This window comes from Artemia sp. Qi Xiang Cuo, chromosome 9, assembly GCF_049724085.1.
Source record: "Artemia sp. Qi Xiang Cuo chromosome 9, ASM4972408v1, whole genome shotgun sequence".
Lineage (NCBI taxonomy): Eukaryota > Metazoa > Arthropoda > Branchiopoda > Anostraca > Artemiidae > Artemia > Artemia sp. Qi Xiang Cuo.
The window spans coordinates 6,973,682-6,985,908 of record NC_142802.1 but is presented as its reverse complement, the minus strand read 5'-3'; the positions used below and the strand labels follow the sequence as shown (position 1 = coordinate 6,985,908).

Sequence of the window (12,227 nt, the reverse complement as noted above, 5' to 3'; positions counted from 1 at the left end):
AACTAGAAAACAGGTAGAAGGCTATTTTCTCTATTCTAAGATTTTTAAGATACAAGTCTTATTTTACGTAGAGCAGAATGTGTCTGCTTATCACTAAGAAGTAAGCTACTAGCCCCTTATTCCGAAAAATTATTTCTTATTTCGCCCACAGTTGAAGACCAGTTTTACAGGAGTGAGAACACATTCCAACAAATTCGCAATTTACCTTAAAGTCTCATTTCTTTCTTAAAAAAGCCTAAGAAAGAATAAACTCTTCCAAAATTTTCTTTTTCTCAAAATACAGTTTTAAGGGTTGAAGGATCATGAAAAAATGCTCTTTCGATCATATTTTATATATACTAAACTTAAGGAACTCTTCATTTCAAAAAGTTGCAGAAAGACAAAATTCAGAATATTCCTTTTATGATATCCATATTTACTTATTTAATTTTTTATTTACTAATCAAAATTAGGTAAAAGTAGGCAAAATGTAAGCAAAAAGCAATAATAATTTTTTTTTTACTGGGGTGTGCTTTTATTCTTTACTTGCCAGATTCAGTTGACCTTCCTTTTTTTTAGTTTACTTTTGTTTTGAATTCTGGGAATTTAAATTTTGCTTTAGCCTTTTGACTTTTGTCATGTCTTAACGTTTTGTCATGTTGACTTTTTTTTTCTTCGTATCTTTCACTCATGTTCATATATTAGAGAGGGAAAAGCAATAGAAATAGATAGGCAGAGATATTGGTTGAAAGTTTACAGTCGAGGAAACCCAAACTGTGATTTAAGCATAAATTGTGTCTTAAATATTATGCAAAATTAACATTAAAATCTATCTACTTTGTTTGGAAAATGAGCCCCAAGAAATTTAACTCACAGTTTAGAGCGTAAAATGTGCTCTACATATATCTCAACACGTACGAGATGATTTACCGAGAATGAGAAAAAATTGTTTGGTTTGATAACTCAAGTGCTTTAATTTAAAGAATGAATGTTGGAATCTGTCTCACGCCAGCAAATGCTTTTAGAGGATTTTTTTGTTCGATTCAGTTTATTTTTATTTTAGCTTGTTAAAATGGAAGAGTAGAGCAGGAATTAAAAATTCTGGCTGGTACCTAAAAAAATCAAAACTGTAGTTAAAAACATAAAACGTACTCTAGATAAGCCTAAAGCTTACACGGTAATTTAACAAAGAAGGGGAATTATGAATAACAAAAATTGGGAGCTGTCAATATCAACTGATATTTGAAGCACTTTTATTTCCTAGATTCTGCTTTTTTAGGTATTCAAAACATTTTATTCCAATTATGGCTAGTGTCCCCTAACTTACAGCACACAAAAACTCGACAGTGAAGTTCTCCCTTCCTTTCTTACTCATTATTGAAAAAAAAATATGGGATGGATTTTGGTTTTGATCGCTATCAAACGGCTCGTGGTAACGAACTGTAAGTAAGGAGCGACCCGGCTCAATAGTAACCGAAACTCTAAAAACGGGATTACTCTAAGATACATCAAAAGAATCAGATTTCAATACTGATTTCAAATATATAAGTTTCATCAAGTTTAGTCCTACCCATCAAAAGTTACACGCCTGATAAAATTTGTCTGATTTTCGAAAAAAGGGGGAAAGGAATTATAGAACCTAAATGAAAGTCCCACCATCGGATTCAGCGTATCAGAGAACCCCTACTGTAGAGGTTTCAAGCTCCTATCTGCAAAAATGTGAAATTTTCTATTTTTTGCCAGAAGAAACATCACGGATGCGTGTTTATTTGTATTTTTTTCCCCAGGGATTTTGGATTTTGGTTTTGATCACTATTAAACGGCTCGTGGTAACGAACTGTAAGTAAGGAGTGACCCGGCTCAATAGTAACCGAAACTCTAAAAAATGGAATTACTCTAAGATACATCAAAAGAATCAGATTTCAAAATCTGATTCTTTGGATGTATCTTAGATTAATCCCGTTTTTTAGAGTTTAGGTTACTATTGAGACAAGCTCTTAGAACATTGGTTGATTTTAATAAAATTCAAACTTTTTTTTTCTCTAACCTTGGTAAATTACTATGTAAGTTTTATGGATTAGCTATAGTGCGTTAATGTATTGAACTACTATTTTGGATTTCTTGGGTGCCAGTTAACAATCATTTTTTTGTCTCTTATTCTTTTTTACCTATAGTTAACATATAGTATTGGTTATTGGGAAGTATACAGACGTTTTCAGGGGGATTTTTTCTGGTAGTAAGAGGGGAGATGGGTCGGGGGTTATGTGGGATGGAGGTAGGTTTTGATCACTATCAAACGGCTCGTGGAAACGAACTGTAAGTAAGGAGCAACCCGGCTCAATATTAACCGAAACTCTAAAAAACGGGATTACTCTAAGATATCTAAAAAACGGGATTTTGATACCAATTTCATCAAGTTTAGTCCAAGTTTTTATTTGTTTGATCCTACTTTTTTTTTTAATGTGTTTAAAAGAAAGACCAGAGGAAGAAAAAAATTCTTTGTTTGTTAACTGACAGCCGATAAATTCAAAATGTTAGTTTTAGAACATAAAACATACTAAACAAGCCTCAAAACTTACATGGTAGATTACCAAGGAAGGAAAAAGAAATAAAGAAAAAAAAGTTTGGAGCTGTCTCAAATCAAGTAATGTTTTAAAAGCTTTTCTTTGTTTGATCCTACTTTTCTTTTTTTTAACGTGTTAAAAAGACAGAGCAGAGGAAGAAAAAAATTCTTTGTTTGTTAACTGACACCCAAGAAAATAAAAATGTTAGTTTTAGAACATAAAACATACTAGATAAGTCTCAAAACTTACATGGTAGATTACCAAGGAAGGAAAAAGGAAATATAGAAACAAAAGTTTGGAGCTGTCTCAAATCTAGTAATGTTTTAAAAGATTTTCGTTGTTTGATCCTACTTTTCTTTCTTATAACGTGTTAAAAAGACAGAGCAGAGGAAAAAAAAAGTCTTTGTTTGTTAACTGACACCCAAGAAAATCAAAATGTTAGTTTTAGAACATAAAACATACTAAATAAGCCTCAAAACTTACATGGTAAATTACCAAGGAAGGAAAAAGAAATAAAGAAAAAATAGTTTGGAGCTGTCTCAAATCAAGTAATGTTTTAAAAGATTTTCTTTGTTTGATCCTAATTTTTTTTTAACGTGTTAAAAAGAAAGACCAGAGGGAGAAAAAAATTCTTCGTTTGTTAACTGACAACCAAGAAAATCGAATCAAGTGATGTTTTAAAAGCTTTTCTTTGTTTGATCCTAATTTTTTTTTTAACGTGTTAAAAAGAAAGACCAGAGGAAGAAAAAATTCATACTAAATAAATAAATAAAATACATAAAACATACTAAATAAACCTCGAAACTCACATGGTACATTACCAAGCAAGGAAAAAGAATTAAAGAAAAAAAGTTTGGAGCTGTCTCAAATCAAGTTTTGTTTTAAAAGCATTTCTTTGTTCGATCCTAATTTTCTTTTTTTAACGTGTTAAAAAGAAAGATCAGAGGAAGAAAAAAATCTTTGTTTGTTAACTGACACCCAAGAAAATCAAAATGTTAGTGTTAGAACATTAAACATACTAAACAACCCTCAAAACTTACATGGTAGATTACCAAGGAAGGAAAAAGAAATAAAGAAAAAAAGTTTGGAGCTGTCTCAAATCAACTAACGTTGTAAAAACCTTTTCTGTGTTTGATCCTACTTTTCTTTTTTTTAACATGTTAAAAAGAAAGACCAGAGGAAGAAAAAAATTCTTTGTTTGTTAACTGACACCCAAGAAAATCAAAATGCTAGTTTTAGAACAAAAAATATAGTAAATAAGCCTCAAAACTTACATGGTAGATTACCAAGGAAGGAAAAAGAAATAAAGAAAAGAAAAGTTTGGAGCTGTTTCAAATCAAGTAATGTTTTAAAAGCTTTTCTTTGTTTGATCCTACTTTTTTTAACGTGTTAAAAAGAAAGACCAGAGGAAGAAAAAAATTCCTTGTTTGTTAACTGACAACAATGAAAATCAAAATAATAGTTTTAGAACATAAAACATACTAAATAAGCCTCAAAACTTACAAGGTACATTACCAAGGAAGGAAAAAGAAAAAAAGAAAAAAAAGTTTGGAGCTGTCTCAAATCAAGTAATATTTTAAAAGGTTTTCTTTGTTTGATCCTAATTTTCTTCTTTTAACGTGTTAAAAAGAAAGATCAGAGGAAGAAAAAAAATCTTTGTTTGTTAACTGATACCCAAGAAAATCAAAATGTTAGTGTTAGAAAATAAAGCATACTAAATAAGCCTCAAAACTTACATGGTACATTACCAAGGAAGGAAAAAGAAATAAAGGAAAAATAGTTTGGAGCTCTCTGAAATCAAGTGATGTTTTAAAAGCTTTTCTTTGTTTGATCCTAATTTCCTTTTTTTAACGTGTTAAAAAGAAAGATCAGAGGAAGAAAAAAAAATCTTTGTTTCTTAACTTACACCCAAGAAAATCAAAATGTTAGCGTTAGAACATAAAACATACTAAATAAGGCTCAAAACTTACAAGGTAGATTACCAAGGAAGGAAAAAGAAACAAAGAAAAACAATTTGGAGCTGTCTCAAATCAAGTAATGCTTTTAAAGCTTTTCATTGTTTGATCCTAATTTTCTTTTATAACGTGTTAAAAAGAAAGACCAGAGGAAAAAAAACTGTTTGTTTGTTTACTGACACCCAAGAAAATCAAATTGTTAGTTTTAGAACATAAAAAAAATACTAAATAAGCCTCAAAACTTACATAGTAGATTGATTGATCCTACTTTTTTTTTTTTTTTTTTTAACGGGTTAAAAAGAAAGACCAGAGGAAGAAAAAAATTCCTTGTTTGTTAGCTGACAACCATGAAAATCAAAATAATAGTTTTAAAACATAAAAAATACTAAATAAGCCTCAAAACTTACATGGTAGATTACCAAGGAAGGAAAAGGAAATAAAGGAAAAATAGTTTGGAGCTCTCTGAAATCAAGTGATGTTTTAAAAGCTTTTCTTTGTTTGATCCTAATTTCCATTTTTTAACGTGTTAAAAAGAAAGATCAGAGGAAGAAAAAAAAATCTTTGTTTCTTAACTTACACCCAAGAAAATCAAAATGTTAGCGTTAGAACATAAGACATACTAAATAAGGCTCAAAACTTACAAGGTAGATTACCCAGGAAGGAAAAAGAAACAAAGAAAAACAATTTGGAGCTGTCTCAAATCAAGTAATGCTTTAAAAGCTTTTCATTGTTTCATCCTAATTTTCTTTTTTAACGTGTTAAAAAGAAAGACCAGAGGAAAAAAAACTGTTTGTTTGTTTACTGACACCCAAGAAAATCAAATTGTTAGTTTTAGAACATAAAAAATACTAAATAAGCCTCAAAACTTACATAGTAGATTACCAAAGAAGGAAAAAGAAATACAGAAAAAAAAGTTTGGAGCTGTCTCTGAGCAATGTTTTAAAAACTTTTTCTTTGTTTGATCCCACTTTTTTTTTTTTAACGGGTTAAAAAGAAAGACCAGAGGAAGAAAAAAATTCCTTGTTTGTTAGCTGACAACCATGAAAATCAAAATAATAGTTTTAGAACATAAAACATACTAAATAAGCCTCAAAACTTACATGGTAGATTACCAAAGAAGGAAAAAGAAATAAAGAAAAAAGTTTGGTGCTGTCTCAAATCAAGTAATGTTTTAAAAGCTTTTCTTTGTTTGATCCTACTTTTCTTTTTTTTAACGTGTTAAAAAGATAGACAAGAGGAAGAAAAAATTATTTGTTTGTTAATTGACACCCAAGAACATCAAAATGTTAATTTTAGAACGTAAAACATACTAAATAGGCTAAGCCTCAAAACTTTAAGGTTTAAAACTTTAAACTTTAAAGTACTTTAAAGGACAATAAACTTTAAGGTTTAAAACTCTTAAAGCGAACTTTTTAAAACTCTTTTAAAAGGTTTATAAGACTTTTAAGGCTCTTTATAGGACTTTGTAGAAACTCTTAAAACGTATACTCTTTTGTGAGGATCAGGGGAAAATTGTACCCTCCCCCCCCAAAAAAATATTTAGAAATCACATTGCCCCCCCCACAAAACAAATCAAAATCACCTTGCCCCCCTCTTGTTCCCAACAACAATAACGATCATTATAATTCCCTATCATAATCACTATTCCCTATCATATCACTTGGTAATCTACCATGTAAGACCAGAGGAAGAAAAAAATTCCTTGTTTGTTAGCTGACAACCATGAAAATCAAAATAATAGTTTTAGAACATAAAACATACTAAATAAGCCTCAAAACTTACATGGTAGATTACCAAGGAAGGAAAAAGAAATAAAGAAAAAAAGTTTGGTGCTGTCTCAAATCAAGTAATGTTTTAAAAGCTTTTCTTTGTTTGATCCTACTTTTCTTTTTTTTAACGTGTTAAAAAGATAGACAAGAGGAAGAAAAAATTATTTGTTTGTTAATTGACACCCAAGAACATCAAAATGTTAATTTTAGAACGTAAAACATACTAAATAGGCTAAGCCTCAAAACTTTAAGGTTTAAAACTTTAAACTTTAAAGTACTTTAAAGGACAATAAACTTTAAGGTTTAAAACTCTTAAAGCGAACTTTTTAAAACTCTTTTAAAAGGCTTATAAGACTTTTAAGGCTCTTTATAGGACTTTGTAGAAACTCTTAAAACGTATACTCTTTTGTGAGGATCAGGGGAAAATTATACCCTCCCCCCCCCCAAAAAAAAATTTAGAAATCACATTGCCCCCCCCCCCACCAAACAAATCAAAATCACCTTGCCCCCTCTTGTTCCAACAACAATAACAATCATTACAATTCCCTATCATAATCACTATTCCCTATCATATCACTTGGTAATCTACCATGTAAGACCAGAGGAAGAAAAAAAATTCCTTGTTTGTTAGCTGACAACCATGAAAATCAAAATAATAGTTTTAGAACATAAAACATACTAAATAAGCCTCAAAACTTACATGGTAGATTACCAAGGAAGGAAAAAGAAATAAAGGAAAAATAGTTTGGAGCTCTCTCAAATCAAGTAATGTTTTAAAAGCTTTTCTTTGTCTGATCCTAATTTCCTTTTTTAACGTGTTAAAAAGAAAGACCAGAGGAAGAAAAAAAAAAAATTTGTTTGTTAACTGAAACCCAAAAAAAATCAAAATATTAGTTTTAGAACATAAAACATACAAAATAAGCCTCAAAACTTACATGGTACATTACCAAGGAAGAAAAAAGAAATAAAGAAAAAAAAGTTTGGAGCTGTCTCAAATCAGGTAATGTTTTAAAAGCTTTTGTTTGTTTGATCCTAATTATCTTTTTTTAACTTGTTAAAAAGAAAGATCAGAGGAAGAAAAAAAAAATCTTTGTTTGTTAACTGACACCCAAGAAAATCAAAATGTTAGTGTTAGAACATAAAACATACTAAATAAGCCTCAAAACTTACAAGGTAGATTACCAAGGAAGGAAAAAGAAATAAAGAAAAAAGTTTGGTGCTGTCGCAAATCAAATAATGTTTTAAAAGCTTTTCCTTGTTTGATCCTACTTTTCTTTTTTTTTTAACGTGTTAAAAAGATAGACAAAAGGAAGAAAAAATTATTTGTTTGTTAATTGACACCCAAGAACATCAAAATGTTAATTTTAGAACGTAAAACATACTAAATAGGCTAAGCCTCAAACCTTACAGGGTAGATTAACAAGGAAGGAAAAAGAAATAAAGAAAATAGAATTTGGAGCTGTCTCAAATCAACGAATGTTTTAAAAGCTTTTCTTTGTTTGATTCTACTTTTCTTTTTTTAACGTGTTAAAAAGAAAGACCAAAGGAAGAAAAAATTCTTTGTTTGTTAACTGCCACCACAGAAAATCAAAACTGTAGTTTAAAATATACTCTTGATGAGCTTTGAATGATAATTTACCAACGATGGAGAAAAAAGAATAAATGTTGGGAGCGGTATAAAATTAGCTGATATTTTTAGAGATTTTCTTAGTTTTATCGTGCTTTTCTTTTTTTAACCCTGGAATACTGTCGGTTCCTAAAAGTTGCATTAATACTGTTGCTTCGTAAATTTTACGACTTTGAATTTGAATGCCTGCAAAAAATCAAGGAGCCGAGGTACCAAATAGTATTTTTAACAGCGCATTGACTGCATATGAAACAATACAAAAATGGAAGAATTAATCAAAATTTATATCTTGCTGCCACAAGGGATGCACATCTTCGTTCGATGTTCTGCACAGATGGCCCCACCACACTTGTTACAGAAGGTGGTCGTCATCCTATGGAGTTTCGAGGGACAGAGTGAGCAAATTTTGCGTTTTCAGTTCTGAGATGTTGGGCTTTCAGAAGGACTAGCAATTCCTGTGACATCTTCAATATGTTCACGGAGTAAGCGGCTCAAATTTCTACCTAAGAGCCTTTGCTGTACATGAGGCTGCACTAGCTTTTGGTAGATTTCCTTCATATAACATTTCCTTGTAGGAGGCTTCTCTCCAATCTTTCGCGGTTGAAGCTGTATACCACATAAGAGTTGATGGAAGTGATTTTTAGGAGCCCATAAAATACACATAAGGGCCAACTTTTAGTTTTCTTCGAACAGGACATGTCACTACACATTTGGTTGAAGGTATCAACCCCACATTTAGTCGAGTTGTAATACTCGATGACTTCTGGTTTTCGACTTGGGTAGGCCAAAGAAGGTCTCTCGTGCATTGTAGACAGTAGAACGACCATCTTGTTTCGTTTTGAGATGTATGAAACCATGGTAAGCTCCTGGTCAAAGCAAAACATTGAACTCTGTTCAGTACGCTTTTTTGTCTGGAGAAGTTCAGGAGGAATTTCACGTTTGTTCTTTTGAAGCATTCCAACAATGATCAGGTTGTACGGAGGTTTCAATAGCTCTTCAGCCATTGGAATGGAAGTCAACCAATTGTCCATAGTTATGTTTCTATTGGAACCCCAGATTGGTCTGCTAAGCTCTCAAACAAAGTAATCACCTAGAGGCGAACCACCTGTTCGAGTTCCTGTACGCAGGTATGGGATAGCATTTATCTTGTATTTGGTGCCCACGTCACACATTATTACAATTGTAATTCCATATTTCTTCGGCTTGCTTGGTATATACATTCTAAAGGGGCATCTTCCCCTAAAACCGAGCAATTGCTCGTTGATTGTAGTGTTGGCCCCTGGCTTAAACCTACCTTGACAGTTCTTGATGGCGTCTTCCAACACCTCTCTTATGGCAGCAAAAGGGTCATTCTGTTTCCTGGAATTCCTCATTTCTTTATCGTCAAATCGGAGGCAATCAATGAGAAAGCGGAATCTTTCCTTTGACATTGTAACCTTGTAGGCAGAGCTGCTCATATTGGCATCAAACATTTCGTTAACAGAGGGATGTCCGTCTTTTAGTGCTGCCGTAAGAATGAACAATCCAAATAAAGCTTTCAGCTCTATCCTATTTGTAGGCTCATCTGAGGCTCTAGCTCTACCGTAGTCAGCTGCCTTTCTTTCAATCTCTTCATTCGTATGCAACACAATCTTTTCCACAATATTGTTAGACAAAAAGACTTGAAAAGCTGAGAGAGGCGTATCTGCTGCTTTGGCGGCATCACCTACAGGGCCAGCCAAACCTCTGATGAGATTTCGACCCAAGGGTCTCCTTCTAATGGTTTTCTGTGGGGGTAAAGCTGACCACCTATGTCCATCTTTTCTTCTGAGCGATCGTTTCGATGGAATGACAATGAGTAGGTCGCCAGGAAGTTCCAAACTCAGTAAGTTCTTTTCACTGCTCTCTTGATTTTCGTCTGAAGATTTAGACTGCGTTCGAATATTTGCTTTTGCTTGCCTTCGCACAGATGCCGATGCACTTTGACAACCAGTATCTTCATCAGTATTTGTGTTGGACAGATGGCTATCGTTTTCTTCTTCAGGTACATAATCTTCATCGGAGTATTTGCTGTTTTCCAAATCCTCCAGATCTTCTCTGATTAGATTTTCTTCAGAGTCACTAAGAGTTGAGATGTTATCCTCTCCGTCGCTTGCATAAAGTAATTCTTGGATCTGTTTTTCTGTAAGCCTTCTAGAAGCCATCTAAAAGAAAACAAAACATCTAAAAGAAAAAGAGACGAAAAGGTGTAGTACCTGTAACGTTCCCGTTCCTGAGGACACATGCACATTCCTACCTAGGCAGATAAGAATTTCAACAACTTTTGTCACAAGAAAACTGACACAAATCCAAGAAAAAAGTAAATGTACTAATTCTGATTTTTGCAAAAAAAGTTACACTATTACTGTCGCTTCGTAAAATTTACTACTCACCCTAGTTATCTCGGAAACGAGCAGGGATCCGTTCAAGTCTGAATTTGCCCAATAACTGGCGTCTCGAAAAAAGAATTTACGTGACGTCACGTCTTGTTATGTGATACCGTCTACACGGGAATCTCGAAAAACAGTTTGGCGGTCGTAAAATTTGCGAAGCGACAGTATTCCAGGGTTAAATATGTGAAAAAGAAAAACCAGAGAAAGAGAAAAAAAATTGTTTGGTAACAGATACCAACAGAAAAAAATAGTCAAGTTTGCAGTCTAAAATATAAAATGTACTCTTGATAAGCTTTGAATGATAATTTACCAAGGATGGAGAAAAAAAGAATAAATGTTTGGAGCGGTGTAAAATTAGCTGATATTTTTAGATATTTTCTTAGTTTGATCGTTCTTCTCTTATTTTAAACAAATAAAAAAGAAAAACCAGAGCAAGAGAAAAAATTGTTCGTTAACAGATAGCAAAAAAAAAAAAAAAAAATCAAATTTGCAGTATAAAATATAAAATGTTCTCTTGATAAGCTTCGAATGGTAATTTACCAAGGAAGGAGAAAAATAAATGTTGGGAGCGGTCTAAAATCAGCTGCTATTTTTAGACATTTTTTTAGTTTGATCGTGCTTCTCTTTTTTTAAACATGTAAGAAAGAAAAAACAGAGCAAGAGAAAAAAAATTGCTCGGTAACGGATACCTACCTACCTACCTACCTACAAAAAAAAAAAAAAAAAAAAAAAAAAAAAAAAAAAATCAAATTTGCAGTCTAAAATATAAAATGTAGGCTACTCTTGATAAGTTTCAAATAGTATTTTACCAAAGAAAGGAGTAAAAAAGAATAAATGTAGGGAGTGGTCTAAAATCAGCCGATTTTTTTAGAGATTTTCTTTGTTTGATCCTACTTCTGTATTTTTTAAACATATGAAAAAAAATTACCAGAGTAAAAAAAAAACTGTTAGATAACGGATACCTAAGAAAATCTGTTTGGCAATTGACACCCACAAATACCATAATTGTTATTTAAAATACAAAACGGAATAAACCTTGAATGCTCTCAGAAATCAATTAATACTTTAAGAGCCTTCTTTGTTCGATTCTGCTTTTCTTTTTTTGATGTTAAAACAACAAACCAGAGTACGAGAAAAAACTTTTATGTTTGGTAACTGACACCCAAGAACATTAAAATTGTAATTCAAAGCCGATATTTGATTTAACTTAATTCACCTGCATTGATTTCTAGTCTAAGTGACTGAATCTTCTAGACATTAATTTTCAAACCTATTCTTGTAACCTGAACTTTCAAAAAAATTCAAGAATTAATTCATTTACCTACCTTTTCTATGTAGCCTAAATCAAAAAGAACTTCATATCGCAATTTGATACCATATTCTCCTTTGGCATTTGTTGTGTTCCTTAGAACACAATCAATCAAAATGATACATATAAACGGAGAAGGACACAGTTCTGCTCAGCTCCTAATTCAACTCCAAAACAACCACTACCTTTACAAAGGTTTTCTGTCAGCGGAATAAAATACCTGTTCATGAAAACTCTGTATTAAAATTGAGGACTAATGGGGTCTGATGATGGGGTCGGACTAAAAGGGTCAGACGCTGCTAGTTTTGAAAACAAATTACTCAGTTTCTGAATTTTCGTACCGGCCAATAACAAGTCAAGGACTTTCGAGGACGAAAGGGCTCTGAGGATTCAGACGCTTTTAAAATACTAGTCGAAATTCAAGAATTTCGTCAAATCATCTTCTTCTCTCCTTAAAACAACAATGTTTTTTTCTTAAGATTTTATCCAGTTTCGTGTCTACCTGTTCTTGGAAAGTTCCTCTCATATTCGTATCCTTGAGACCACTAGCGTCATAACTAACCGGAAGAAAGCCACCCTACCTAGGATCAGATTCACGCTAACTCTAGACTAG

At 32.3% G+C, this 12,227-nt stretch overlaps 1 protein-coding gene across 5 annotated transcripts in view; it reads right to left on the bottom strand.

Moving 5' to 3' along the window:
* The window catches only part of LOC148948272 (potassium voltage-gated channel subfamily KQT member 1-like), a 420,960-nt gene that overhangs the window by 200,229 nt on the left and 208,504 nt on the right, over positions 1 to 12,227 (bottom strand). The window lies entirely within an intron of this gene.